Here is a 26,063-nt window from a genome sequence, read left to right on the forward strand (position 1 = left end):
CACATGCTACAACATGGATGAAACTGAAGAACATTATGGTGATGAACATTACGTGAAATAAGCCAGTTACAAAAAGACAAATACTGTATGATTCCATTTACATGAGGTATTTAGAGTCATCAAATCCATAGGGATAGAAAATAGAATGCTGGCTGCCAGGGGCTGGGGAGAAGGGAAAATAGGGAGCTGTTGTTTAATGGGTACAGAGTTTCAGTATCACAAGATGAAAAGAATTCTGGAGATGGATGGTGGTGATGGTTGCATAACAGTGTGAATGAATTTAATTCCACACAACTGTACACTTAAAAGTGGTTAAGATGGTAAATTTTATGTGTATTTTACCACAATAAAAATAGTAAAACAAAATATAAAGAATGGGCTTTCTGGCATGGATTGCCTTTAGAGGTAGCTGCCTGTCTATAGATATTTCTAGGCAAGATAATCTAACAAAAGTAATTAATGTTTCAGATAAAGATGGTTTAGATGATCTCCTAGGTTGTTTCCTGGAGGTAGAAAACAATTGCAGCTAAGATGTCAATGTGAGGTTTAATGATAAACATATAAATAGCCAGGATGGTAGTGCTTCTAAATTTTGTTGTAATTTGTTGCACAAAGCACCTGTGAGGCACAACTTTCACCACTTGTTTTCTCCTCACAGTTAGAAATGGTACAGTTGCTGGTTTACTTGGTTCCATTATACATCTTTCAGTTCCAGAGAATTCTGCTGAACAAAGTGTTACATGTGCAATTTACTACTCACAGAGGCATGCACTGTTTTATGCCTTGCCATAGAAATAGTCCTGTGCACATATATCTCCCTAATAAAATATAGTTTTCCTGAAATGGGGGCTGTTCTACTAACCCACTCCTCCATTGTTACTCCTACCCCTTCCCTTCTCCCAGCTATGATAGCATCTCACACTTAGTAGGCACTCCCTAAGTACATTTTATCTACAAATGACTTACAGCTCCAAATAAATGGAGAGAGCTCCTTTAATACCCCTACCAGAAATTGAAGTCCTGTCTCAAATCTCAAGGCAGTTCCAAACCACCATATGTGCCTTTAATATATATTAAAGACCACTGCCAAAAGTATCATTTAGGACATTTTTTAAATTTAATCATGGATGAGTCAGATTTATAGCTCAGAAATGTCATAGGGGAAACCAAGTGAAGGGATGCAAACTGGCTCCCAGTGGGATGAGTTTTAATCCCAGCTCAAAGACTAACTTTCTATTTGGCCAAAATTTGCCTTACATTCTGACTCAAAAATAGGAAAGAGGAGTTAACTAGATCAGTAGTTTCCAACCTGAGGACCCTGGTCATCTTAACAAAAAAAGGTAATAAATGGGATCCTAAAACCATTTTCAGTATTTCAGAACTTTAAAGAAAATGGAGAGTTTTTTCATACAGCTGCCCCAGTTAGCTAAATGTTTTTACCTTTCCCTGGAATTATAGCAACCAAGCAGAATAACACTGGCTCTCTGTGCTGATCAGCTCTGATGCATGTATGTTTATGTGTGTGTATATATATATACATATATACGTATATATATATTACAGTTTTATGTATGCATATGTATAGGAACACAGAAAAGCTATTATTTAATAAGTGCAGTTTTCAGGAGAAAAAACAACTCTTCAAAGTTGGGTCTTACAAAAAAAGGTAACAGAAGGATTGGGGAGGGTACAAAAAGACTGGGAAGTGCCTATCTAGCTTATCTGTAAATGAGGTCCATTGTAGCTCTTCTGGGCTCATGTATCTCCTTGCCCCTCTTGTCTTTTCCAGTGAGGACTGCAATCTTCACTTACCTGAGACACTGGAAACAAATGAATAACGGACTTCTTGGCCTGCCATCCTCCTGGGTCTGAGGACAGTTGTGAGCTTTCTGTAGTGCCCCTCGCTTACCCCTTTCACCCATGCATTTGCATTCAGACCTGTTTAGGTGTGGGCCTTTGGATAGGCAAAAAATGGCAAGGTTTCCCATAGCCCAACTGGCCAGCATGCAGGCAAGTTCTTCGGAGGTTAGATTGCAGTAAGTGCCACTTCACGTTTCCCAAAGCCTGTGTGATAGGTGTGGCAGGCTCAGACTCCCCACAGAGAAGTTGTCTGCCCAGTTTGAAGGGTAAATGCTACTGCAGTGCCTAAGGCCACTCCTTATTAAAGGCAGCTTTAGCTCAGCTGCCTTTGCAGGAAGGAGGGAAAATAGATGTGGAAAGGAGCTCCCCTGTATTGAAACTTGAATCTGGAGGTAAACACAGCTGGGACTTGTTTCAACATTGGTTTCTACAACCTGGAAGCAAGAGCACCCTATGGCCTAGCAAATACATGTTCACTGAGGCTTCACTGCCTATTTCTAAACGTTAATCAACTGCAGGAATCATTAAGAAGAAAATCATTTGGCAGGGGAAAATGTTTCTTTATAGAGGAATTTGTTCAATTATTTCAATTCAAAACCTTGAGCATTCCCAGTCCTGGAGTCCTCACTGATTCTCAGGCATACACACACACACACACACACACACACACACACACACACACACACACACACACACAGACCTGAGCAAGTTTGGGTCATAGATACAGCTGGCCACTAGTGTGACTTGTGGCTTTCTAGCCCTGTGAGAAAGAATAGAGCCTGGAATTGAAAAATTGAAACTGGCAAGCACTTCAGAACAACTACTGCAAATTGGTATTTGGCCAATGCAAAGAGAATCAAAGGTGGCAAGGGCAAGCTAGCAACGAATTAAACTGATTAAAGCAGAAGTACAGTGAGCTTCAGCAGGCTAAGGCCCAGCTTTCAAGACCCAAGACCAAGAATAAGGGTGTTTTCATTTTTTATTTGTTAATCTCAGCATCGTTACTTTTTTGCTGTGTGACTTTGAGCGAGCAGGTTAATCTCTCATTGCTTCACTGTTTCAAACATGTTGAACTGACTAGAATAATAAACCGTCACTTTCCTTTCTCCCAGCAAGCCTTCATAGTTAAATGCACTTTTGCACTATTACAATTAAACAATGCAACCAAAACTGTAGGCAACAATTCTAATCGTGTGTGTGTGTGTGTGTGTGTGTGTGTGAAGTGGTGTGGCTTTGTTGGGAATGGATGTCTTGCCTCTCATAGTAAGTGCTGAAGAAGTTTTAATGACTGTCACTGTCTTTGTGCTCACGCTCTGGAAAAATTGAGCACCCCACCTCACTCCTCACTCCATGGACTGGGGAAACTACCACAGTCTTTTCCTCAGGGTCAACTTCCATGACCCAGGTAGCTCCAGAATTGGCTCCCTTTGGGCCCCAAGGGCAACACTTGCCCTTGCCTTGTAAGTGGAGGGGAGTATATTAGAGTGACCCTTGGTCACACCCTAGGCCATTTGAGAGAGTAATGAAACTTCTCTGAATGAATACTTTAGTAGCAGGAATCCTAGAAATGTCTGCCTAGATCTTATTGTTATTGTTGTTTTGTTTTAGAAGAAAAAGATCTAGCCAAAGGACAGGAACAAACTTGCTGGAAAATATCCCACGCCATTGTTTTCCTCTCTACACAATTCCCTGCCTATACCATTTTAAATGGCTAAATAGCAAATATGTGCCTTAAAAATATTTACTGTCAAGATTTCAATGTAGAAGTCTGCTTTTTGAAAAAGATGTGCATTATGACATTATAAAGTTAAGTGGAAAAAAGCAAGATAGGGTACAATCAAAGAAACAAAAGTTGTACAAGAAAAAAAGATCAGAAGTTCAAAATAGGAAAATGGACAATTCTTGATATCTTCATTTTTCTTACTCTTCTGTATTTCCCATGCTTTATTAAAATGGATAATTTTTATGATGAAAAATTGCAGTTCTAGGTTTCCTTTCCCTCTCTCCCTCTCTCTCTCTCCCCACCGCTCTCTTTTTCCTTGGAAACGTTTCAAGTACAAGACAGGGATCCAGAAATCTCGAGTACAATATTCAATGAATGTGTGCCCTTGTTAAGTCATTTTCCTTCTCTGGGCCTCTGTTTTACTACTTCATGGAATGGGGTAACAGATAGGCAAGGAAGTGTCCCTAGAGACTTCCAATTTTGCTCTTCAGTATTTTACAGGCAGAACCACTAGGTTAGCCCAGCTGCCTAGAACCTTTGCAAATCAAGTCTACAGTAGGACACTGAGCTCTCTGGTCCTAAGAGCCATCAATTGGTTGGATTTTCCAACTTTCCTGTAATGTGGTTACATATTATTTTTATCATAAAAATATGAAAAAGTAATGTACATGTCATCAGCTCCAGGGTACAGTTTGAGTAGAAAAGGGGAATGTAAAAAAGAGAATAGAATAAATTCCAAAACAAGATGTTGAGTAAAAACAAAACAAAACAAAAAAACTTGTTGCAGAATGACACATACATGAAGGTATTACTTACATAAATTTTAAAAACACACAGACAAGTTCTATATATTATTTATGGGAAGAGGGGAGAGGAGAGACATACTTTCATGCAAAAGTATAAAACAAAATGGAAGAATACATACCAAGCTTATCTTAGTGCTTGCTTCTGAAAATGAATGGAGAGGAATGTGACTGAAAATAGGGGACATAATTTAACTTGTCTGTAATGTTTTATTTCTCCGAGTAGAGATCCAAGTGTGTTTCTTATATTATTCCTAGTCTTTTCAATACTTTTATAATTATTCAAAATAAAGACAAACGTCGGGCACAGTGGCTCACATCTGTAATCTTAGCACTTTGGGAGACCAAAGCGGTCAGATCACTTGAGATCAGGAGTTCGAGACCAGCCTGGCCAACATGGTAGAACCCCGTCTCTACTAAAAATACAAAGATTTGCCAGGCGTCATGGCGGGTGCCTGTAATCCCAGCTACTTGGGAGGTTGAGGAATGAGAACTGCTTGAACTCAGGAGTTGGAGGCTGCAATGAGCCAAGACTGCACCACTGCACTCCAGCCTGGGCAACAGAGCGAGACTCCATCTGTCTCAAAAACAAAACAAAAAAAAAACCAAAAACAAAAATAAAGACACAAATAATTTCTAAAAACAAAACGTTGAATTATTTCTTTTCTCTATTTTTCAATATTTGTGAAATGTTCATGGATTCTTTTGATAAATGATAAATGAATTTATTCTTAAAATGAGAGAAATAGGAAAAAAAGGCTGGGCAGGGTGGCTCATGCCTGTAATCCCAGCACTTTGGGAGGCTGACGTGGAAGGATTGTTTGAGCCTAGGAGTTTAAGACCAGCCTGGGCAAGATGACGAGACTCTGTCTCTACACAATTTTTTTTTTAAATTAGCCAGGCATGGTGGCACACGCCTGTAATGCCAGCTACTTGGGAGGCTGAGGCAGGAGGATCCCTTGAGCCCAGGAATTCAAGGCTGCAGTAAACTGTGTTTGTGCCATTGTACTCCAGCTTGGGTGACAGAGCAAGACCCCATCTCTTAAAAAAAAAAAAAAAGGAAAAGAAAAGAGAAATGAAAGAACAGGTAAGAGGCTGTGGACTGGGATAAGATAGAAGCTCTGGGTGCCTGGGGACCTTTTTGTTCCAAGGAAATGAACAAAATCCTGTTCTAGACCATAAGCCAGGAATTTAACAAGTGGACCTATTACAAGATATGGGTTCCTGGGTGTCCCAGACTTCACCCACCACCATGTGTTTTTAAGCTCTTCTCTGGTTCATTTATTTTCTCCGGACAGAAATTTCCAGTGAGTCTCCTCCAACTGCCTAGCCTTTCAGGGACAAATTTTCCATCTTGGCTTCCAAGGCGGCTGTTATAACACCACAAATCACCTTCTGCCGTCCCTTCTTGAGCCAAATTCCTACTGGTTTCCAGGAATCATATGGGGAATATGGTTCTCTGAATTTATTCCCTCACAGTACTTAGCTTGCATTTCTTAAGCTAAATATCTTACTACAAAAGCTGAACTTGCTGAAAATAAAGCTTTTCATTTTTCCCCTACTGCCCTCTCCCAAGATAAATCCCTGTCACAGTCATAAATGCCATGTTTATCCTCCAACTCCAAAGAAATCTCAGGCATCCTAGCCTCTTTGCTGCATATTAATTGATCATTGAATGTATTTGCTTTCATCAACTCACTGTCTGATTTCCCCCATCATACCTTTGTCCAGTCCTTTTTCCCCAGCCCTAATCTACAGACCCTCCTTGCTTTTTCATGGCACCTTATAATATGATGTTTTTGAATGTCTCTTCTCACTTTGACCCCCTGCCACACCCAGGAGGCACAGCCTCTCTTTCCTGATGTAACTGAAGTGCTGGTTCCAGACTTTACTCTCTAAGGGTAGCAATGACTTTGCATCTAGCCACACAATACACCAGGAAAACAGCTGCAGTCAAACAAGATATGAATCCCGAGGAACATCAAGGGAAAAGTTGAAGGCCCTGCTGATGAGTGACAGGAGGTAGTTTGGGAAGGTGGTCAGGTGAGGGGAGAGTGTTAAATGAAACAGATAAGTAAAGCCCTTGTGTGTTCAGAAGCAAGAGCACCCCCCCCTGCCCCTTACCTCACTGTTCAAAGAGACCACTAATAGGGCAAGCTAAGGGAAGGGATCATGGCCTGGGCCTGTAATCATCACTCTGTACCTGATAGAGAGTGTAGTTGTGTGCAACTCACTTTAAAGTGTCTGAGACTTAATTCCTCCACCTGGAAGATGTTGCCACCATAGAAACTGTTACTGTGGGAAACGACCTTAGAGATCATCATCTCTAGACCAAGCCTCCATTTCACAATTTGAAAATTCTGAGGCCCAGAGAGAGAGAAAAGCTTGTCCTACATGACTATCAATATTTACCTTTCCTAAGTCCATGAAGATGTTTGTGAGGCCAAATGAAATAAAATATAGGAGTCCTTTGAGTCCTTTAGAAGGAGCTATATGATGATCAGGTATTATTATTGGCAGCCTAAATGCCTATGGTCCCTTAACATCAATCTGTCGCCTGAATCAAAAAACACCAGTATATGATTTTACTTCCTCAGGACCACTGAACAAACAACTGTCTCCCTCAGCTGGCCATCTCAACAACCAATGGAAATGGCAGCTCTGACCTATCATCCACTGCTCCTTCTCCCACCTCAGGCTGTCTCAGCTGCTTGAGCACACCCTCTACCTGAGGATCTGGAAACAGGCTGCTTCCCTCGGCAAACATCCTCCTCTGGGCCCCTTGTGGTCACTACTACTTTATACCATGTGACACCTGGTATTTCAGTGCCATAAGTAGATGACATGGAACAGGGCCTCCTAGAGGGTTATTGGGAGTGGGGCCTAGAGCCATACAGATCAGAGAAAGGCTGAGGAAACCCAAGAGGACAGTCCAAAAGGCAAAGTAAAGAGCATACCTAGGAGCACACTTTTCCTTTCAGTGCATATTATGCCAAAATAGGCTTTCATTTCAAAGTGTAATCTGAGAGTGCTCTTGTCTAGTATATGGCCTGGTTGTCTGAGGCAGGCCTGTGGATTCTTCAGTCTAATAAACTATAAACTGAATTTTCAGAAAACAAAAGGAATTCCATTCCTGGTGTTAACTACATCCACTCTGGCCTTCCCTTAACCAATTCTACTCAGTGCTGGAAGATATTGAAGTCATATCTAAGGTTATAATGTTAAAGGTGAAAATCAAAGGGAAGAGATTAATTCACTTACCTGCTTTTCAACTTTCAGTGATTGTCTAGAAGTATCCTGGCCTTAATGAATCACAAATCATGGCAGTCAGCAATGTCATGGCATCCCCACTTTATTTCGACAATAAACAAATGGGTTTTTCTGTTCATTCAGGTGCTAAATCCATGTAAGTATAGCTAACAAAGCATTACTGAATTAGGGAGAAAAATGTGCACATGCGCGTGCACACACACACACACACACAACCACCCACCCCACAGTGGCTGATATGGTTTGGCTCTGTGTCCCCACCAAATCTCATCTTGAATTATACTCCCATAATTCCCACATGTTGTGGGAGGGACTCAGTGGGAGATAATTTGAATCATGGGGGCAGTTTCCCCCATACCGTTGTTGTGGTAGTGAATAAGTTTCATGAGATCCAATGGTTTTATCAGGGGTCTCCACTTTTGCATCTCCCTCATTTTCTCTTGCCACCACCATTTAAGAAGTGCCTTTCACCTCCCGCCATGATTCTGAGGCCTCCCCAGACATGTGGACCTGTAAGTCCAATTAAACTTCTTTTTCTTCCCATTCTCGGGTATGTCTTTATCAGCAGCATGAAAATGGACCAATACAGTAAATTGGTACCAGTAGAGTGGGGCGTTGCTGAAAAGATACCCGAAAATGTGGAAGTGACTTTGGAACTGGGTATCAGGCAGAGGTTGGCACAGTTTGGAGGGCTCAGAAAAAGGAAAATGTGGGAAAGTTTGGAACCTCCTAGAGACTTGTTGAATGGCTTTGACAAAAATGCTGACAGTGATATGAACAATAAGGTCCAGGCTGAGGTGGTCTCAGATGGAGATGAGGAACTTGTTAGGAACTGGAGCAAAGGTGACCCTTGTTATGTTTTAGCAAAGAGACTGGTGGCATTTTGCCCCTGCCCTAGAGATTTGTGGAACTTTGAACTTGAGCAAAATGATTTAGGGTATCTGGTGGAATAAATTTCTAAGCAGCAAGGCATTCAAAAGGTGACTTGGGTGCTGTTAAAAGCATTCCCTTTTATAAGGGAAACAGAGCATAAACGTTCAGATGATTTGTAGCCTGATGATGCAGTAAAAAAGAAAAACCCACTTTTTGAAGAGAAATTCAAGCTGGCTGCAGAAATTTGCATAAGTAACAAGGAGCCACATGTTAATCCCCAAGACAATGGGGAAAATGTCTCCAGGGCATATCACAGGTCTTCATGGCAGCCTCTCCCATCATAGACACAGGAGGCTAAGAGGAAAAAATGGTTTTGTGGGCTAGGCCCAAGGTCCCCATGCTGTGTGCAGCCTAGGAATTTGGTGCCTTGTGTCTCAGTTGCTCCAGCTGTTGCTAAAAGGGGCCAACGTACAGCTCGGCCCATGGTTTCAGAGTGTGCAAGCCCCAAACCTTGGCAGCTTCCACGTGGTGTTGAGCCTGTGGGTGCACAGGTGTCAAGAATTGAGGTTTGGGAACCTCCACCTAGATTTCAGAAGATGCATGGAAATGCTGGATGCCCAGGCAAAAGTTTGCTGCAGGGGTGGAGCCCTCACGGAGAACCTCTGCTAGGGCAGTGCAGAAGAAAAATGTGGGGTTAGAGCCCCCACACAGAGTCCCTACTGGGGCACTGCCTAGTGGAGCTGTGAGAAGAGGCCCACCATCCTCCAGACCCAGAATGGTAGATCCACTGAAAGCTTGCACCATGTGCCAGGAAAATCCACACTCAGTGCCAGCCTGTGAAAGCAGCCAGCAGGGGTGCTATACCCTGCAAAGCCACAGAGGTGGAGCTGCCCAAGACTATGGGAACCTACCTCTTGCATCAGCGTGACCTGGACATGAGATATGGAGTCAAAGGAGATCATTTTGCAGCTTTAGAATTTGACTGCCATGCTGGATTTTGGACTTGCATGGGCCTGTAACCCCTTTGTTTTGGCCAATTTCTCCCATTTGGACAGATGTATTTACCCAGTACCTGTACCCCCATTGTATCTGGGAAGTAACTAGCTTGCTTTTGACTTTACAGGCTCATAGGTGGAAGGGACTTGCCTTGTCTTAGATGAGGCTTTGGACTGTGCACTTTTGGGTTAATACTGAAATGAGTTAAGACTTTGGGAGACTGTTGGGAAGGCATGATTGGTTTTGAAATGTGAGTACATAAGATTTGGAGGGACCAGGGATGGAATGTTATGGTTTGGCTCTGTGTGCCCACCCAAATCTCATCTTGAATAGTATTCCCATCATTCCCTCATGCTGTGGGAGGGACCTTGTCAGAGATAATTTGAATCACGGGGGCAGTTTCCCCCATACTGTTGTGGTGGTACTGAATAAGTCTTGCAAGATCTGACGGTTTTATCAAGGGTTTCTGCTTTTGCATCTCCCTCATTCTCCCTTGCTGCAACCATGTAAGTAGTGCCTTTCACCTCCCACCATGATTCTGAGGCCTCCCCAGCCATGTGGAATTGTAAGTCTAATTAAACCTCTTTTTCTTCCCAGGTATGTCTTTATCAGCAGTGTGAAAACAAACTAATACTGTGGCTTATAGGAAAATGGTAAGATCAATGGCAAGAAAAGGTGATTCCAGGTTCTCTTCCTAGATTTGTATAAGAGTATCCTGACCCTTTGGCCCCTCAGCACAACTAGTGACCACTGTCTTCAAAAGTAAGTGGCAGCCGGATGTGGTGGCTCACACCTGTAATCCCAGCACTTTGGGAGGCCAAGGCGGAAACATCACCTGAGGTCAGGAGTTTGAGACCAGCCTTGACAACATGGTGAAACCCTGTCTCTACTAAAAATACAAAAATTAGCCAGGGGTTGTGGCGGGTGCCTGTAATCCCAGCTACTCAGGAGGCTGAGGCAGGAGAATCACTTGAACCCGGGAAGTGGAGGTTGCAGTGAGCTGAGATCATGCCACTACACAGAGCAAGACTCCTTCTCAAAGAAAAAAAAGTAAGTGGCATATTTGGAGCCTTCTTAAAAGACAAAGTGACAAATTGGGATTTTGCTCCCATGATACCACCTCCATATCTCTGAGTAGCAGACCAGCAACACTCACCTCCTCCCCACATATACACATACTGGAAGGATCTGGGTGAGCCACAGTCTAGGGTTTTAAAACCAACACCTTGGCTTTGGGTTATAAAGCATGTTTATTTTCTCTTTACAGCCTAACTCTGAAACTGCTTCTTTCTCAAATGAGTGTGTATTTTTGTTTCATTTTAAGTCAAACCACATAGATCTGAAAAATCCCACTATAGCCCTGGCTCAATTCCCTTTTCTTTCACCTATTCAGCCAAGTGGATTTGACTGTGTTATGAAATATCTTAACATGTCAAAGCCACAGCTTTGCACATACAGGTCTTGCTAAGGGAAAAGGTCATGTGACCTGTATACTATACAAACAATACATATTCAATAGACACTAGGTATTCCTTTTCCCTTGCCAAGAGATACAGTACACAGGCAGTCCATAAATACAAGCACATTAGGATGTATACACACATAGAGCCAGTAAGGGAAAATATAACGAACTGCCCCAAGGGGAGATTGAAAACACTGAATCTACATTAAGTATACCCCCACTAATCTAAGCAAAGAGAGACTTGAGAAGGCAACAGTTATTTCAGTGTACAAAGAAGCTGTGTAACAGGGTCCACTAACTCTTTGGGACTTGGACAAAAAGTGCCAACAAGTCAACACAGAGCTCAGTGAAGGACAGAGTTCTTACATAAATGCTCCCCACCTGGCTGAGCATGCTGGAAGTCTCAAGGATTAGAACATTAAGGCCACCAAGATGCCAAATAAACCCTAGATCCTATAAACTAAATGAATACCCTTTTCACAACTCACTCTTTTCTGTTAACGTTTCCTCAATCAATGGTTACCTCAGTCATGGAGGTCAAGTATGTTGCTACAAATAAGCAAACTAACTGCCATCTAATAGGGAAGACTTTCCCTCTACTCAAATAGAGTGGTACTAGGATCTGCAGCATGCCACACCATGTCTTTTACAATGGCTGAGAGGACAAAACTTAGTTAATACTATGGATACTAACTCTGCCCTACTGGATCCATATTAACCAGATGAGTTCTCTGTGCCCATATTTCTCTAGATAGAACTCACAGCACCTCAGGTTTTGGAACCAAACCCTAGCCATGGACCTCAGATACAATAACTAGATCCTTGTCTTATTCCATCTGTGCCAGTTTTCCCAAACCCCAATTCCTGTAGTGCCAAGCTCCTTTACTGCTCCCTCCCCCAACCTCAGTCTTCCTAGAGCAGTGATAGAAATGCTCTACATATATGTTATCCAATATGGTAGCCACTAACCATACATGGCTACCAAGCACTTGAAATGTGGCTGAATTCCAACCCCTAACAAGCAATAATGAGAAGTCCTGCCCTCCAACTGTCAACAAGCAAGCAGACTTCTACTACCATCTGGCAGTAACAAGACAGCAACTCCCTTCCCCAGGAATTGGAGCTCCTGGAGCTAGAGCAGTGCCAGAGAAAGCCAGATAAAACAGAAAGTTTAAATAAGATCCAAAGTCTCATGACATACCACAAAATGTATATATTTCTATAAAAATCACTTATCATACCAATGACCAGAAAGATCTCAAACTGAATGAAAAAAGGCAATTGATAGGTGGCAAAACCAGGATGAAAGAGATATTAGAATTATCTGACAAAGATTTTAAACCAGCCATCACAAAAATGTTTCAATAAGTAATTAGAAACACTCTTGTAACAAACGAAAAATAGAAAGTCTCATAAATATAATAATCAAAACATAAAAACTCAATGTATGGTCTCTACAACAGAATGAAGAAGATGGAGAAAAGAATCACTTAACTTGAAAATATAATGATAGAAACTATCTAGTCTGAACAACAGAGAAAAAATAGATGAGAAAAATGAACAGGCCTCGGGGACCTGTAGAACTACAAAAACAAGATCTAAGTTTTCTCTCATCAGAAGAAACCATGAAGAATAGAAGACAGGACAGAAACATTATTTGAAGGAATAATACTTGAAAACTTCCAAAACTTGGCAAAAGACATAAACCTGCAGACATAAGAAGCTTAGCATATACCAAACCAGATGAACCCAAAGAAATTTTGCCAAGGCACATCATAGTCAAACTTCTAAAGACTAAAGAAAAAAAAAAAAACCTTAAAAGCAGCAAGAGAGAAATGACACCCTAACTACAAGTGTAAAACAATTCAAATGAAAGCAGATTTCTCATCAGAACCCATGAAGACCAGAAAGAAATGGCACATTTTTCAAATGCTTTCAGGAAACAACAACAACCTGTCAACCAGGATTTCTACATCAGGTGAAAATATCCTTCAGGAATGAATGGGAAATCAATAAATTCTCAGAAGAAGGAAAACTAAGATAATTTGTTGCTAGCAAACCTGCATTAAAAGAATAAGTAAAGGAAGATCTCTAACAGAAAAAAAAATGTAAAAGAAGAAATCTAGAAACCTCAGAAAGAAACAACAACAGAAAGAGTAAAAGGGTAAATATAATTGACTTTGCTTCTCCCATTGGGTTTCTCAATTATGTTTGAGGGTTGAAGCAAAAATTGTAGCATTGTCCAATGTAGTTCTAGATATATGTAGAGAAAGTAAGGCAATTATAAGTGAGGAAGGTTAAAGGAACTTAAAGAGGGGTAAGGTTTCTATAATTTACTCAAACAGGTAAAATGTTGATACTAGTAGACTATAATAAGTTATGTACTTACAGACACTTTGGAAAATAGATTTTCAGTTTCTGAAAAAACTGCAAAATCAGTTTTTAGTTTAAAAAACTAAAACATACATTTACCATACAATGCAGCAATTGCACTCCTGGGAGCTTTTCCCAGAGAAATGAAAACTTATGTTCACACAAAAATGCTAGGCCAGGTGCAGTGGCTCATGCCTGTAATCCCAGCACTGTAATTCCAACTCTGTAAACAGAGGCTAAGGCAGGTGGATCACTTGAGGTCAGGAGTTTAAGACCAGCCTGGCCAACATGGTGAAACCTGTCCCTACTAAAAATACAAAAATTAGAAAAATTGACCAGGCATGGTGGCATGCGCCTGTAGTCCCAGCTACTTGGGAGGCTGAGGTAGGAGAACTACTTGAACCTGGGAGGTGGAGATTGCAGTGGGCCGAGATTGTGCCACTGCACTCCAGCCTGGGCAACAGAGAAAGTCTCCGCCCCACTCAAACAAACAAACAAACAAAACCAACCAACCAAACAAAAAGCACCTGTATGCTAATGTTCATAGCAGTTTTATTTGTAATAACCAAAAACTCCAGACAACCAAAATTTCTCCCTACAGGTGAATGATTAAATAAATTGTGATACACTAATACCATGTAATACTGTTCAACAGTAAAAAGGAATGAATTGTTAATGCCCAAAACAACTGGAATAGATCTCAGGGCATTATGCTGAGTGAAAAAAGCCAACCCCCAAAAGTCACATACTCAATGATTCCATTTATATAAAAATCTTGAAATGATAAAACTTTAGATATGGAAAATATATTGGTGATTGCAAGTTTGATATGGCAAAGGAGTGGGGGTGAATTACAAAGACTATAAAGGTGTAGCACAAAAGAGATCTCTAGCGGTGATGAAATAATATTTTATCTTGATTGTGATGGTGGATACACAAATATACATGTGTGCTGGCTGGGCACGGTGGCTTACACCTGTAATCCAAGCAATTTGGGAGGCCAAGGCAGGAGGATTTCTTGAGTCCAGGAGTTCAAGATCAGCCTGGGCAACACAGTAAAACCATGTTTCTACAAAACTAAAAATAAATAAAAAACACAAATATGCACATGTGATAAAGTGATACAGAACTACACACAACTATTATGCAAAATGTAACCATTGGGGCATTGGGAGAAGGATACACAGGGCCTCTCTGTCCTTGCAACTTCCAGTGATTCTATAATTATTCCAAAATAAAAAGTAACAACAAAAAAGTCAAGTCACTGTGGTAGGCAGAATAACGGCCTTCAAAGATGTTCACATCCTACTCCTAGAACCTGTGAATATGTTAGGTTACATGGCACAAGAGGAATTAAAATTGCAGATAGAATTATGGTTGAAAATCAACAAATCTTGGGATGGAAATATTATCCCCGCTTATCCATCAAGATAGACCAAATATAAGTAGAGGGGTCATTATAAACAGAAGAGGGAGGTAGAAGAGTGAGAGTCAGAAAAGGAAATGTAATGATGGAAGCAAGATTTAAGTGATGCAGTGTGAGGAAACAATCTCCCATCTCTGGCTTGAATATGGAAGGGGACCATGAGCTAAAAAATTCCAGCAGCCCCTAGAAGCCAGAAAAGCAAGAAAATGGAGTCTCCACCCAGAGACCCCAGAAATAAATATAGCCCTGCCTACACCTTGATTATAGCCTAGCCAGTGCCTAGTTCAGACAATCTCTGACCTTCAAAACTGTAGAAATATAAATTTGTTGTTTTAAACCACTAAGATTTTGGAAATCTGTTACAGCAACCATAGTAGAAAACTGCTAAAGCTACCAAATAGGGGTTAAAAACCAACCCACTCAAAGATGGACAGCTGGCTTTTTGCAGAGTACATTCAATTCATTAGTCAGAATCAACAACTCCATACTGTAATTTTAAGGCAGTGGTCAATACATCACGGCTAATGATATTTGCAATTCCACATCACCAATGATAGCAGTGATAGAAATGTTGCCTCAGAATCACAGGGAAACAATCACATTATTCCCTATTAAATGGGGCCTGCTAAACTAATGCAAGGATAAGAAAAGAAGCATTTTTGCCATAGGGGCTGGAAATCTTGTCTCAACCCAGCTAGAGATACCTATTTGCCAAGAAACTCCCTGAGGTTTGATTTGTCTCCTCCAAAACTCATTTTGAAATTTAATCCCTGATGTGGCAGTATTGAGAGGTGGAGCCTTTAAAAGGTGAATGGATTGATCCATTCATGGATTAATGGATTAATAGGTTAATGGATAAATGGGTTATCACGGGAGTGGGACTGGTAGCTTTATAAGAAGAGGAAGAGAGAGACCTGAGCTAGCACATTCAGCCCCCTTGCCATGTGATGCCATGGTACTGCTTCAGGACCCTACAGAGAATTCACCAGCAAGAAGGCCCTCACCAGATGCAGCCCCTCTACCTTGAACTTTTCAGCCTCCATAACTTTAAGAAATAAATTCCTTTTCTTTATAAATTACTCAGTTTCAGGCATTCCATTATAAGCAACAGGAAACAGACTAAGACATTTACCAAGGGGTAGAACATAGAAACAATAGAAGAATGCATTGAATTAGGAAAATAGGGGGGTAAATTCATGCAGATGGTAAAAAGACCCAGCCAGGAGCAAAGCTAATTCCCTATGAGACAGAAAAATTCATTTTATTCTTTTATCTGTCCCCAATATCTCAGGGCTTAGCACAGAGTAGATGTTCAATAAGTGTTTGCTGAATTGAATCAGTAATTATCATTAATGGACCCCTCCAGTCTTAGGGTTCTATTAACCCACATGCTCTACAGTATTCTAAACTACCAAGACAAGAAGCAATAAACATTTATTCATGAATCTGAATACCACTTGATATGGTTTGGATTTGTGTCCCTGCCCAAATCCCATGTTGAATTGTAATCCCCAATGTTGGAGGACAGGCCTGGTGGGAGGTAGTTGGGTCATGGGGGGCAGATTTCCCCCTTGCTGTTCTCATGATAGTGAGTGAGTTCTCATGAGCTCTGGTTGTTTAAAAGTGTGTAGCACCACCTCCTTTGGTCTCTTCCTCCTGCTCTGGCCATGTAAGACATGCCTGCTTCCACGTCTGCCATAATTGAAAGTTTCCTGAAGCCTACCCAGCCATGCTTCTTGTACAGCCTGTGGGACCATGAGCCAATTAAATCTCTTTTCTTTGTAAATTACCTAGTTTCAGTCATTTCTTTATAGCAGTATGAGAACAGACTAATATACCACCTATTACTACCATCCCAACTGCAAGGCGCAGATGTGGCATATATTTGTGTTTGCAGAGCTTAAGGAGCTTTGCCTTTAATATATGATGTTAGATATCCAGGATGAAATACATTAACTCTCTCCAAGATGTCTAATACTCCAAAAGGCTCATGTGTCTCAAGGTCCCCATGAAGGTGTCTAGACACCATCTCCCTCTCTGACTCCATCACCATACCTAATGATTGGTGCTAGAAAGAGTTCCCCACATTTGTCAGAACCTTGGCTAAGAGAAATATATAGAGTGAGAGAAACAGATGAAACAGAGAGAGGTAGAGGCAGATGAAATGTGAGTGAGCTTTTATGGAATATATTTTATATATTAATGATGAACTTGTGTGTGGGGTGTGTGAAAGCTGAACAGGCATTTTGAAGAATCAGAGAGTTGACAAGTCAATAATTTGGGGAAACTAGTCTTGACGTTTTTGGTGAGAATGGTAATGTAAAAGTGAGTGCTAAGTGGCTCTTCTTCATAATAAAAAAATGTCTGTGAAGGCTAATCAGAAAAATGCTTGTACGGTAGCTGAGGGATGTGGCTCATAAATATACTAATAACATGTTTTTTGAGAGAGACATTTAATGGCTTCCATTTCAAGCTACCATGACCATGACAGCCATACAACAAGAATTCTGTAACAGCTAGGGAAAGGCCAGCACAGAGGTTTAAACTCACAATATATGGCTGGACTTCCTGAAAATGTATGCAAGTGTTACATGTGTAAATATGCACTTTTCTGAAGACAGTATCCTTGGCATTCACTGAATTTTCACAGGGGTTCATGCCAGGGTTAGGGACTATTGGCTAGATGGTGATGACCCACTTTTTCTACTTCCCTACTTAGTAAAACAGCACATCTTCAGGATGTGTTCCAGTTATTTAGTAACTAAAGACAAAGCATGTTCCTATTCAAGCAATTTGCTGAGATCTAGTCTCTGGGTTAATAAATCGCATGCATGTCTGGAATAACATGACAAGTATTGGGGAGGAAGGCATAAAGAATTTAGTGGCACAACAAAATTTGGATTACTCACCTAGGCAGGAAAGAAAAAATAGCTATTGACATTTTGACTCAAACAAAAAAATCCATTTGTGGATTTCACTTTTCGGGTCACCCCCTGCCACTCTACCAGGCTCTGGACAATCTCCAAACACTAGATATGAGCTGAAATATAATCATGAAATGTGGACTCATCCTAACATTGAACTAAATGAAGCTCAATTAAGAAGAGGAAGCCTGAAAATGTTTGCAGAAGCAACTCTAAATGGCTCCATTTTTTTTCTTGTCTGCATTATTTCTTTTTCCATGGCAGGCCAGATTTGGCCTGTGGGCCATAGTTTCTTTTAACTCCTGCCCTAGATCGATGAAAGCCAATCATGGATACTGGGAGGAATGAGAGGTAGTTGAAAAGATCATCGTGTCCATTATGGAAAAGGCAAATTGAAAAACTATATACATAAGAGTAATGACCACATACAAACTATTTGAAATAGAAAGTTGCCTGTGCACTTCTCAAACCTATTCTGAAAAGAATTAACACTTCTCTTGGTGCTATGCCCTTGTATCTCACAAATACCATGGTCAGGATGTTGCTTCTAAACCTAAGTTTCTCCTGATAAACTTTAAACTTATTAATTCTTACCAGTCTTTCATGAAAGTTAGAGCAGCCATTTTCCAGCATGCAGACATCACCTCTTTATGTGCATGTGTATGTGCAAATACAAACAGGCATTTTGGAGAGATGCCTTTGGAGACAATAATCCAATTCTGTTGAGCCGAAACCCTGAATCATTTCAGGGGTTCTTCTCCAGAAAGATCTCTTAGCTAGGAAAAAGATAGGTTGAGCTGGGTTAGGGGACTATAATGTCTCCAAAGCTCATTATACCCTCAAGTTTTGCAAATATAATCACCTCCCCAAATTGAGAATCATGGTTTCTTTCAAAGGTGGCTTATACTAAGGTGATCACAAAATTCTTTTCCAAACTGGGACATTTTTGAGGGTAAAATAAGTAGGCTGGAGCAACAGGCATAAACCATAACATATGGTCACTCTACTTATAGTCCTCCATAGAGGAAATGTTTTAAATTCCCCTAAATAAAATGAACTGCTACACCTGTTCTTTTTATTATTATTATTATACTTTCAGTTTTAGGGTACATGTGCACAATGTGCAGGTTCATTACATACGTATACATGTGCCATGCTGGTGTGCTGCACCCATTAACTCATCATTTAGCATTAGGTATATCTCCTAATGCTATCCTTCCCCCCTCCCCCAACCCCACAACAGTCCCCAGAGTGTGATGTTCCCCTTCCTGTGTCCATGTGTTCTCATTGTTCAATTCCCATCTATGAGTGAGAACATGCGGTGTTTGGTTTTTTGTCCTTGTGATAGTTTACTGAGAATGATGATTTCCAATTTCATCCATGTTCCTACAAAGGATATGAACTCATCATTTTTTATGGCTGCATAGTATTCCATGGTGTATATGTGCCACATTTTCTTAATCCAGTCTATCATTGTTGGACATTTGGGTTGGTTCCAAGTCTTTGCTATTGTGAATAGTGCCGCAATAAACATATGTGTGCATGTGTCTTTATAGCAGCATGATTTATAGTCTTTTGGGTATATACCCAGTAATGGGATGGCTGGGTCAAATGGTATTTCTAGTTCTAGATACCTGAGGAATCGCCACACTGACTTCCACAAGGGTTGAACTAGTTTACAGTCCCACCAACAGTGTAAAAGTGTTCCTATTTCTCCACATCCTCTCCAGCACCTGTTGTTTCCTGACTTTTTAATGATTGCCATTCTAACTGGTGTGAGATGGTATCTCATTGTGGTTTTGATTTGCATTTCTCTGATGGCCAGTGATGATGAGCAGTTTTTCATGTGTCTTTTGGCTGCATAAATGTCTTCTTTTGAGAAGTGTCTGTTCATATCCTTTGCCCACTTTTTGATGGGGTTGTTTGTTTTTTTCTTGTAAATTTGTTTGAGTTCATTGTAGATTCTGGATATTAGCCCTTTGTCAGATGAGTAGGTTGCAAAAATTTTCTCCCATTTTGTAGGTTGCCTGTTCACTCTGATGGTAGTTTCTTTTGCTGTGCAGTAGCTCTTTAGTTGAATTAGATCCCATTTGTCAATTTTGGCTTTTGTTGCCATTGCTTTTGGTGTTTTAGACATGAAGTCCTTGCCCATGCCTATGTCCTGAATGGTAATGCCTAGGTTTTCTTCTAGGGTTTTTATGGTTTTAGGTCTAACGTTTAAGTCTTTACACCTGTTCTTGACAGAGGATGACTTGGCACTACTTTAGCACTCAGGCCCAAGGTATAATTAATCTTGGTCTCAAACCTCTAAACCCCTTCAGAGTAAACATCAGGAGGAACTTCTTGTTTAAGCTAGTGGTATAACACTTAAAATGGGCTACTGAGGGTGAGAAGCTGAAAATTTTTTTAATGGGGCTTGAGGGTGCTAGAGAAAACAGTAGATAATTGTTTACATCAAAATTATCACACTGGGGATAAATAAGATGACATATTGAAGTGCTCTTTGGAAAAGTAATAATTGTGTACATAGTATTAATAGTTGGTCATGAGGACTTCAGCTTCTTTTCCACCAGAGAGGATGGTAGGGAAAGAAATCAGATCATAGGGCTTACCTGCAGAAAAAGACCAAAATGAGCACATTCTCTAGCAGAGGCCTGTGAATCACTGTGGGCAATGAGGGACTGAAGGGAACAGAGACAATGAAGGTCCTCACGCCTACCTGTAGCTGGCCCATAAAAGACTCTATCATCACTAAAAGGCAGCTTTCCCCAACCCTCCACTTTCCCAACTGACGACACCCCAGACCAGATTTCCCCAAGGTTGTGATGTACTTACAAACAGAACCACTTGTTGTTTGAGAAGACACGAATGTTCACCTCTGCCTAAAAAGAAATTTTCTGGGCAAGAGAAAAGGTGTGAACTTAAAGGTAGCTCCAAGTGATGCAAACTTGTCTGGTGCTCTTTGTTTTTGTTTTTCTAATTCTTATGGGTACGTAGTAGGTGTATATATTCTTTGTTTTGTTTTCAAGCAGCCCTGGAGAAGTGCCATAGAGAACGTAACAAGTGCTTTGTGTCTGACCCTATGACCTTGGGTTTGAAAAGGTGCTCTGGTGGAGAAACTGTCCATTAGGGAGCTGGTGGCCAACTTTTCAGAGGAAGTAAAAGAAAAAAAAATGAATAATGTCCAAACCAAAAATCTCTTAAGATGGGAAAAACAAGGCAGCCAAATGACCTGCTCCTTAGTCAATCATTCCCCTTCCCTTTCATCCACTTTGGCCCTTTTCTCCTTTTGCTTACTCCTACCGGGAACACTTATATATGTGCCATCAGATAAAAGATTAAAGATAATGTAACAGTGGAATGCCATTTAGAATCTATTTTTCTCCCCTTACTAAGGGATATACAGAAGAAAAAATATTATTTACTAGAACTGGATTTAGGAACAGAGAAACTGCAACCAATGCTTCTCTGGATAGGCCAGTCCTTCTCCTATGCAAATACACTATGGTGGTCCGTGAGACGAGGACCTCCATAGTGACCGTGTCCAGGATCCATGAACCCATCTTTGTGTGCTCCAACACTTAGCACTTTTCTCATCTTCTCCCACCTCCTAAACACAGGCAACACCACCTCACCTTTAGTTCTCTCTGCTCACCAGGTAGCTTACAGGTAACCAGAAGATTGTGGAAAAAAGAAAAAGAGGGAAAAGAGACAGACTTGAAGTAAAACAGAAAGTGGCAGTACTGCAGTTGTTTGACTTTGGCAACAGGGTGTTATGGGTGTGTGTGTGTGTGTGTGTGTGTGTGTGTGTGTGAAAAAGCACTGATGCATCAAAGATTTATTCACTGAACAGGTTGATTTATTTAACAGACTTGACATATGTCAAATTCTGCCATGTACTTACATAATTGTTACCAATTTATCAGAGCTGTTATTTAGGCAAATATTTGCTTTAAAAATATTTTCCTTTAAATGACTTTCTCTAGCTTACTGCACAATCAATCCGTGGTTCATTTAAATTATGTTATGTTAACAATAGCTATTTGGTGAAGGTCTCTCAAATCTAATCTTCCCGGAGCCATTTCATCTCTACTCAAACTCTATCCCTCTTTTTTCCTAGTAATAAATTTCTGGCTAAAATCACACCATAGGGAAAACTTTAAATACATGTACAATGTATTTTTATGTCATGGTATTTTACACTTATGATTTACAAAAAAAAAAGCAGTTTATCAGTATATTGTTAAAATCACAGATCTGAATGCTGTTAACCTTAAAAACTGTCTAAAAGGAAAAAAGCATGTGTTTTTGTATGAGTTTATGTCTGGGGGGGGCCAGTTGGGACAGCCAGGTAGAGAATTCATCAGAATAAGAGAAAGTAAATAGAGAAATTTCAAGTCTTACAAATTTTGTTCAATCACCCTACCCCATGTGCACCAAAAAATTATATTTTTTTAACTAGCATGCATGCAATCTATCTAGATTTTCGGGGAGGTGAAATATTGGAAAGTATTTCTAAGAGACAAAAATGTCTAATCACTAGCCACCAGGGCTAGTTTCAGTTCCTCTATTGTAAATACGCTATTTGCAAAAACAAGAAGCTCATTTTTGACCTCCCAGGTTACGCAGTGTGGGGACTATGAAAGACATGGAGGAAGAAAGGGAAATACCACCACCACACAGTAAATTTTTGACCTAGTAAGCAAATACGTTTTTGTTGTTACTGCTGGGTAAAATGTATGTCTTCCAGAAATTAGACACTGTAATAAAAATGTACCAGCCCAAATTTAAATTGCTCACTAGACAGATGGTTAATTATATTCACAGCCACATATTTCACTGGGATAGAGTTTCAGACACTCAGCCAGTTTTATTTGATTAGCCGGTTTCCCAGTTAATATGTAAAATGACAGTTACTTAGGACTTTTTTGTTCCCTTCTAAAAATATTTTTTCAATAAGTGTAAATTCTCCTCAGCCGTAAGAACGTCACTGCTGTAAATAAAACGTTTGGTCATATGTTACCTCATGTGTAAAAGATGTAAGGGAGATTCACCCCTCCAAAACACAAATGGTCGTAAGGAGTTCAGAGAAGACCATTACAGCACCTTTTCTCACCAAGCAAAATATTCCAGGAACTCCTCCACCAAAAACAACCAAGGATATATTCAAATCCCGGGATTAAAGTGCTTTAGACATTTTTTTAAAACAGCCCTGCCAGCCCTACAACACAAATCATGTCTTTTCAGATAACAGTCTAGAAAATGCAACATTAGAAAAAGGCCACATATCTAAATGTAGTGCTGTGCACAGCATTCAACAATATGCTGGGAGCCAAGATCCAGAAGCAAAATATGAGACCCACTTATTCCAAAATGCAACCAGAAGCTTGATAAAAATCAAGAGTGCTGTTGTCGAAATGGGGATGCCAATTTTTTTTTTAACTTCGAAAAAGACAGAAAACCTTGCGCGGGTGATTCGGTCCCTCACGAATCAGACAGACAGAAGCAGTCATGCTGAAATCGCTGAATTCCTCAGCGGAACGGCGCCAACTCAGCAGCGCGGTTTCCACACTTTCCCGGAGCGGGACTCCGCTCCCCGCGCCGGCTCACGGCCTTCCCGCCCTACAGGGTGTACAAGACGCGAGCCGACGTGTGCTGCGGGGCGCGGCAGAGAGAAGCGCCAGAAGCCACACAGAAAAGCGTCAATTCGACCGCCACCGAGAGCGCGAAGGGGCCACAAGCCAATTTCCGCAAAGGAGATGAGCTGGGCGAGGCTCGGTCTGGCCTCCAACTTAAACCTGTCCGCAGCCTCGGCCGAGTGGCGCGTGTCCTGGGGGCGCTCTGTGGTCGCCACGGCCGCCCGGCTTCGCACCTTTGCGGCTTTGGTCCGAGCGCCCGGCCTCGGCCGCCGCGTGGGTTTTCCCGCTCTCGCCGAAGCGTGCCATGCCCATGCCCCATTCCCTGGCCAGGCTCTACCCTACACCAGTCCGAAAGGAGGCGGCACTCTGCCGAGCTGCGTGCGTGTAAGCGCGGCGGCTCCGGTCCGCTCGCTTCCCCTCCCCCCGCAACCCCCTTCCTACGGCGCAAGCACAGAGGCCTTTCCTAGATTGCAGTGCCTGTCAGGGCGAGCCGGGATCTCTCGCCCTAGCGGCCTCGCTCGCTCATACACAGACACACACATTCGCATACAGACGTCCTCCGTTCCGTTTTCCCTTCCTTCTCGTCTAGCTCGACTTACCCCAGTTCATTCCACCCCCTGCGGCCGCCACCCCGAGCCAGCCGGGGAGCCGGCGAGAAGGCCAGGAAGCTGTATGGCAGCGCTCGTACTCACCTCACAGGCCGACTCCCGAGGCGCACGTCGCTGGCGGGCTCAGGCAGCAGGCGCTGTAGCTAGCGCGGTCGCAGTCAAGGCTGGGCTGTCGCCGTCGCCGCAGCTGTTCGAGCTGCCTTAGCCGCCACCGCCGCTGCTACTGCTGCCGCCGCCGCCGCCGCCTCTGCCTCAGCTCCATGCGCTGGGCCCGCCAGGTGGACGCGCCTCTCTCCTCGCTCGCTCCCTCAGGCTCCGCCGCCGCCGCGCTAGATGGAGTCAGAGCTGTCGGGCTCTGGCCCTGAAACTCAGAGCTTCCGCGGCTGCCCGGCTGCTCCAAGGGTCCGTGCTTCGCTTACACTGTCGCTCGCCCCGGCTGGAGCTACCTAGCGAGCGGGCTGCGCGCTCGGCGCCTGGAGCCCGCTCTGTGCGGTGGCTGCGGCCGTCCGCGAGAGGGAGAGAGGAGGGCGGCTGCTACTGTCGCTATAGCTGTTAAAGCTATTGCTAAATGCTGCTACTGCCGCTAATGCTACTGCTGTGGCGGCGGTGGTGGCGGCGGCGGCTGCTGCTGCTGCTGCTGCTGATGCTACTGGTTTTCCTTCCCAGGTTCTTCCCCTGCCTCGTCCCCCCTCCTCCCCCTTCCTCCTCCTCCTCCTACTCCTCCTCCTCCTTCTCTTCCTCCTCCCTCTTCTCCTCCCTCTGCCGCTTTTTTCAGAGCCTCTGCAGGCACTGCCTGGTCCCCTCTTCTCCTGGAGCTGTCTCTGCCCATTCAGAAAGGTGCCCAGAGTGGGGCCGCCTCTGCTGCCACCATCGCTGTTGCCCCTGCCATTGTTTCCTCCAACACGGCTGTTCTTGCTGGACGCCTTCCCCCCTCTACCCTTCTTCCCCACCACAGCTCTCCCTTTCCCTCCCGCTCTCCTTACCCTCTCTATGGTCCCTTCCTTATGTGCCCCCCCAACTCTGTCCGTCTGTCCCTCCCTCCCCTCGGGCGCCCGGGAGCGCGCACTGCGCGGCCACCTGTCATAAAGGGCGCGCACCCCCCTTCCCCATTCCCACCCCGCCCCCCACTCGCGTTCCTGCTGCCCTTCCAGTCCACCACGCCAGTGGTGCGTTCTTCCCCTGGCAGACACGCAACCGGACACCACTCTCCCATGCCTTTTAGGGCAGTTGTGTGTGCGGAGAGGGGCACTCTGAAGTTTGGGGAAGAATATTTGAATGGTTTCATCCACCAAGCATCTAACCATTCAACCTTTACCTACTCTTAAGGGCCTGGGCCCCCAGGAAGGTGGGTCCTTTTTGAAGGGTTGGATGAAGGCAGACAATCGGGGAGTGACGTTTGGGGAATAAAGGAAAGAAGGGAAGCTGAATATGGCCAGGAAGGAAAACAGATCTGCCTGATGGCTGTCATTGAAAAATCTCTTAGGTGGTCATTTTCCTTCAGACGTCCTGGGAACTCAACAGGAAACAGCAAAAACGATTGGAGAGCAACTCAGGAGGGACCATTTAGTACTTCTGGAGTCCTGGGTGCAAGGTTGAGGCCTGAGCCTCGGGAGATTTGTCACCACTAGGAGCCAAGGCAAGAGATGAAAAGGTTGGTACTAGAACAGAAGGGGTAAAAGTAGCTACTTTGTGTGCACTTGCTCCAACATCATTGCCAAAGCACAGCTTCTCCAGTCAGGCAGGGCCTCATTTCAGATTTCTTTGCTGCCACAGCTACAGCGTCATTTTGCTACGAGGGCTCAGGCTTTGAGATCTGATGTGTGCAACTTCTCACCATCACCTGTCACACAATCCCTCCCCAGAAACAGTACAGAGGCGGGGGTATATTTTCTTTTCCCTGGCAAAGTACAGGAGATAAATGTTCCAGATATCCCATTGACAATAAGGTCTGGGTCACTTTACCAAGTTTGAGGCGCTCTACCATGGGTCTTTCATTCCTGGACCATAAACTGTCTGTATGGCTTTTACAACTCCCCATCTCTGTGCCTTTGTTTCTGTCATCCCACTTGCTTGAAACACTCTTGTTATTTCTCCCTCTCATTTTAT

General features: G+C 42.6%; 1 protein-coding gene across 2 annotated transcripts in view; it reads right to left on the reverse strand.

Moving 5' to 3' along the window:
• Positions 1 to 24,632, reverse strand: part of NEXMIF (neurite extension and migration factor) — a 191,802-nt gene extending 167,170 nt beyond the window's left edge. For both annotated transcript variants that reach the window (XM_016943675.4, XM_016943674.4), the window contains exon 1: positions 24,042 to 24,632. The gene's annotated coding sequence lies outside the window, so the exon portion shown is untranslated. The remainder of the gene's footprint in view (positions 1 to 24,041) is intronic.
• Positions 24,633 to 26,063: the final 1,431 nt, after the last annotated feature.

Source organism: Pan troglodytes, chromosome X (genome assembly GCF_028858775.2).
Source record: "Pan troglodytes isolate AG18354 chromosome X, NHGRI_mPanTro3-v2.0_pri, whole genome shotgun sequence".
In the NCBI taxonomy this organism is placed as follows: Eukaryota; Metazoa; Chordata; class Mammalia; order Primates; family Hominidae; genus Pan; species Pan troglodytes.